The sequence below is a fragment of the Prosopis cineraria genome, unplaced genomic scaffold (assembly GCF_029017545.1).
Source record: "Prosopis cineraria cultivar Desert tree isolate PC_DT_omini unplaced genomic scaffold, ASM2901754v1 PC257, whole genome shotgun sequence".
Taxonomy (NCBI): domain Eukaryota; kingdom Viridiplantae; phylum Streptophyta; class Magnoliopsida; order Fabales; family Fabaceae; genus Prosopis; species Prosopis cineraria.
Window position 1 is genome coordinate 11,684 of NW_026555584.1, and position 5,764 is coordinate 17,447.

Consider the following 5,764-nt stretch of genomic DNA (forward strand, 5'->3'; position numbering starts at 1 on the left):
CTATGCACAATGCGTCCATCTCAAGATTTGGGTTGTTCCATTTTTTTTTTTAATGTTTTAAGTTTTTTTATAAATACAGTGTAAGAATCAGGAAGAGGTTTATAATATTAAAAAATAAAAATATATAAATTTAAAATATTTAAAAAAAATAAAATTTATAATAAAAAATAAATAAAATGTAAAAATTTAAAGTTATGCTTTTTTTAAAAATTTATTAAAATTATTTCTGAAAAATATTTTAAACTATTTACGTTTTTTAATTTTAAATAAGAATTATGATTTATTATTGAGATTTTAATAACTTAAAATTTTTAATTATAATTAATAATTTTAAGAGTTTATAATTGTTATTTTCTATAAAAAATTAAAAATAAGAGGGAAAAAGGATGGAAAAAAAATCCTCTTCTCTATAGGAGGCTCCTACTTCGACGCTGTTCTCCCTAGCCACCACGCTAATCCTCGTGACCTCCTCGTTCTCTTCAGCCCATGCCTCACGCCTCTTAGCCTCGAGTTCAGACCTCAGTTCCTTGTCGTTCTTCAGCATCGTTCTTGTCGCCGTTCACGCCTCTCAATGTCGTTCTGGTGGTTGTCATTCCTTCATGGCCTTCAATATCCGATCTGAAGACCCCATTTCCATGTGTGCTTCCTTCTACTTTAATTTTTCTTTCTTTCTTTTTTTTTATTTGATCCAATCCGAAAATTCATGGTTTTCCCCCCTTCTTGCACCTGTTCTGCTCCCTTCATGCTCCTCTCGTGCTTCGCAGCTTCTGAAACTAAAATGTGAAATCTAAAGTTTTGTTTGCCTGAAGGAAATTTGAGGCGGGACCGTGGGAGCAGCTTTCTTGGTCTAGGTTTCCTTGCTGGGCTCACTCCAAATTTATTTGTTTTTAATTTGTAAAAACCATAGAAAGCTCTAAAATTTAGGCTTTCGGTCCTGTCCGAATATTCCGGCCCAAATTGAGTCGGGTCGAACAAGGCCAGGGAAGACGGAAGATGGTCTCTGTCGCCCTATTTTACGGGTCGGGTTAAGATGTCTTGGTTATAGCCTATAACCCGGATTTACTGGTTTTCACAGGATCACTTCTCTTCCTGACCAAAACCAAGCAAAGCTAGGTAGATTGGGTTCGGAATCTGATTGTTCGAAGTTGCTACGTCCATTACAGTGAATTACTTCCTCTACTTTTCTTTCTGAGCAGTGAGCAGCACACGAAACTCGACCACCTTCTTCCTTTACCACCAAAAATTCCTCATATTTTTTTAATTCCTGAATTGCCTGAGTTTTATTCTTCGTTCAAGAGTTCCGTGCCTTTGATATCATCTTGCAAGAAGATGGGGAGATTTGATAGGTTCATCTATTCCTTAAAATTCCATTTTTTTTTCTCATCACGTGCTTCCGATTATACCTTTCAGAAGAGAAGGTCCATCCCACAATGTAACTTCACTTCAATCACCAACCATGTACTTCTCTAGATACTCATCACCGAATACCAGTACAAGTGGCTTCCTGTTCCTGTGTGCGCTTCATTCAATCTTCATTGCCCATGACTTTGTTTGTTACATATGGTATTTCTATATACTTGTATTGTTCAGAAGCTGTTCCTACGAATCAGAACCTTGATTCTAGTCCTAGTAATGTTGAGGACTACCACTTAGAAGTAATGTAGAAAAGATATACAACACAATAATGGATAAAACCACTGGACATACCACTATGGAGAAAGCTCTTGACCAACTTGGAATACAATTGTCAACTCCTTTGGTTACTGGGGTCCTGAAGAGGCTTCATTTTGAGGAAAAGATAGCATTTAGATTTTTCACATGGGCTGGCCATCAAGAGAATTATTCCCATGAGTTTTGTGCTTATAATGATATGATAGATATACTAGCTAGTACAAGATACAAAGTAAGACAGTTTCGATTAGTTTGTGATATGTTGGACTATGTGAAGAGGCATAACAAGAACACGATTCTGGTTGAAGTTCTTTTGACTATTTTGAGAAAATACACTGAAAAATATCTAACTCATGTGCAAAAGTTTGAAAAGAAGAAGAGGATAAGAGTAAAAACTCAGCCCAAAATAAATGCATTTAACCTGCTATTGGATGATCTTTGCAAGTGTAGCCTGGTCGAGGAAGCTGAAGGTCTCTTTAAGAAAGTGCAAAGCAAAATTAGGCCTAATGCATAGACATATAACATATTGTTTTTTGGGTGGTGCAGAGTTAGAAACCCAACTAGAGGAATGAAAGTGCCGAAAGACATGATCCAGTTTGGTCATACGCCTGGCAATTTTACATACAATACTGCCATTGATACCTTTTGCAGAGAAGGCATGCTAATGAGACCTTAGAACTTTTTAAGTTCATAAGAACAAAAGGTTTTTCCATATCTTCTCCCGCTGCCATGACATATGCAATCATTATTGTTGCTCTTGTCCAAAATGATAGAGTAGAGGATTGCTTTAAACTTCTGGAGTGTAAGATTAGTAGTGGTTGCCTCCTGAAGTCTCAACATACAAGGATATAATTGAAGGAATGAGTTTGTTTGGAAAGAAAGATTTAGCATACAGATTTTTGGAGGAGATGGAAAACAAGGTTATCCACCTGATATAGTAACTTATAATTGTTTTCTTAAGGTCCTTTGTGACAATAAGAAGTCCGATGAAGCACTTAGACTTTATGGAAACATGATTGATTTGGGTTGTCTTCCCAGTGTCCAGACTTATAATATGCTGACTTCAATGTTTTTTAAGATGGGTGATCTAGATGGGGCATTTGAGACTTGGCATGACCGAGAGGGGTTGTGCACCAGATACAGACTTTGTGATGATTGATGCGTTGTTTAGGTACGATGGGGTGGAAGATGCACGTTTTCTCTTGGAAGAAGTTATAAACAAGGGAATAAAATTGCCATTTAGAAAGTTTGGTAGTATTTTGACGCATCTTTCTATAATTGGTGATCTCCAATTCATACATAGGCTGTCAGATCATATGAGAAAATTCTACAATCCTGCTTTGGCAAGACGTTATGCACTTGGTGAGAAACGCAAGAGTACAAATTTGCGAGGGAAATAATACGGTGAAATTCCTTGCTGAGCTTGTGCTAACTGTAAGGATGACTTGATTGGAAAGGAGTAAGGAGGTTTCTTCTTGTGATAGGATAAAAAAAAATTTGCTAGAAGCATGGCATTTACGTTAATTCCAGAAGCTGCCTCGGAGTATGTCCTTGTACTAGTATCTTGACATAATGCCAATCAGTTGCTTCTTTGGAAGTGCACTATTTGCCACCCTATCTTGGCAAATCATTTGTTCTTGGATGTATTTATTCTCATTTATAGCATGCCCTAAAAAAATTTTGGAATCGTTTTGGCATACTGTCACTGAGCAATCCTCATTTAGAAGGTGATACGACCAGGAGGTGGAAAGAGTCATGTGAGTACTTTGTGATCTCATGTTAGCAGAGTAAAGGTTGGATATCTCTTACATGCTGATTGGAGAAGGCTCGGCAACATTAAACTTAGTTCTTTAGTCAAGAATCTGCTTGTTACTGAATATTGCAAATAATGCCCTTTTCTGAGATTCTGTCCAGCATTTTGGAGGATACGAAACTCTTTGATCTTTTCGAAGTGTATAAATGCATCAACACAATAATGAATGGTCTTCACAGATATATTTCAAGCTTGCTTTTCCCTTCTATATGTTAGATCCCATTTTATTTTCTTATTTGCTCCCCTGTTCTTTATTCTTATCTTTCATTTAATTGGCTTCTTTTGTTGGGGATCCAATGGCGCAAAGGTGACTTTGTTAAAAATTTTAGGCAATTGCCTCAAAATGAAACTATTTTCTGTCAATGTTTACCATGGGTTTAAAAGGCATACCAAAATGATGTGCTTATGTTGAACATTTGATGACTTTCGAGCATTTCAACGTTGTTGGTTCTAGTTATTCATGCTGTCATAACGGGATTTGTAGTGCTCACAGGTTGTTTTACTTTTTATGTCCGTGTTGGACATGTTTAAACAAAATGCTATTTTTTTTGAAGAAACGGTGTGTTCTGTTAGAACTTCATGGATAATGGTGAGGTAGCGTACCTGTATGCTTCCTTTGTAAAATGTTAAATTGCCAACAAACTGTTGAATATCATCTTTGGTTACATTGACCATTTTTGCTAAGCTGTAAGCTGTATGAGAATCAGAATATTGTAAATGGACTACAATTCTCGAAATTACATTACATGGATATGACACCTGCAAAATTGACAAGTGTCTCACAAAAATGGATCAAAAAACTGTTTTAGACTTGGACTTGAGCCTTTCTTCTATAGCAAGTGCAACAACAGTATGAAATGATGAAAGAGAAAGGAGAAAGCACTAAATCATGTGCAAGAGTTAAGATGAAGAATTAAACGCATCAATGTATATAAAGCTATATGAAGGTAAAATAGAGTTTGGAAATTAAATTCTTTATTTCCTTGTAGCACTTAAGCAGGTTTGGCTCTTAAATGCAGATAATCATCCTTGCTATATGCCTGGAATGTCAATAGCCTACAGCTTTAATTATTATGAAACTGTCTAATTTAGAAATATTAAATCATAATTATAGCTAGGTATCTGACACATTTTTCTACCACCTCAGCGATCACAGTATCTAGTATAGGTAAACTCCATCTTCAAATTATGGCCAAGACAGTTTTGAACTTTCAGGTTTGATCATTTACTTCATTTATTTCATTGTGCAAACTGTATATCCTGATTCTTAAGTTGGATGATATATACAATAGAGTTCAATGAGGTATGCCACATGGATTGGAAAAATGATTAGTTTTGTAAGCTGTTCTATCATAATATTCTTTTTGAATTAGAGGGGCAGACACTAACAACTTGAGATTATAAGTGAGATTGAACTTGTTATCTCCCACTTACAAGGAAGCTTACATGCCATTATATTACGAGGTCATTGGCTTCTGTCATAATATTCTGTATACTAATATCTGTGTTGAAATTATTTTCAGGCTAATACTAAAATACCGGGCTTGGCTATAGGTGAGCGTGTATCCTTCTGTACCAGATCTAAAAGCAATTTCTTCATTTCATATTTTCTTTTCATTGGTTTTTATTCCCATTAACATTCTTGAAGAAAAATGGTAATGCGGCATGCCTACGGTTGATTTTACTTCTATAATGCCATTGATATATGCGTCACTATCATCGGACGCTGACTGTATCATCTGGCTCCAAAGTTGCCAAAACTTCCCGCGCAGTGTGTGAATGATATTTACTGAACTCAGAGATCAAGGATCTGGACAGCTTGATTATCTTTCGACTCTTAATATGTTCAGTACTCTTGTTGGGAACCTCTTTTGGTTAATGTCACACCAGTTTTTTTTCTTTATATTCAATAGATCTTGTAACTGAGGTTCATTCAATTTATAGCTACCCTCTGATTTAGCAAGGTCTTCAAGTTGTTCTTTTCTTAGCGTGCTCAATCATTTCTCACTTGTTCATATAGAGCAGGTAAAATCTTGTCTACTTTTCTTTATCTTGTACATTTAATATACTATTCCTACAACAAAATTACAAGTCTTTAAATTTTCTACTTTTTTTCTCAATAAACTTATTATAAATCATACAAGATTATATAAAACAAATAACAGTGATTTGAATCATACATATTAGTATCATGTCATATTATCATAAATTTGTTTGAGAGTTATACAAGATTATATAAAGCAAATAACAGTGGCAGCAATCCAATAAGATAGCAATGTC

General features: G+C 35.3%; 1 pseudogene; it reads left to right on the forward strand.

The window, feature by feature from the left end:
• The first annotated feature begins 483 nt into the window (after positions 1–483).
• LOC129296104 (pentatricopeptide repeat-containing protein At1g73400, mitochondrial-like) lies at positions 484–5,421 on the forward strand (annotated as a pseudogene).
• Positions 5,422–5,764: the final 343 nt, after the last annotated feature.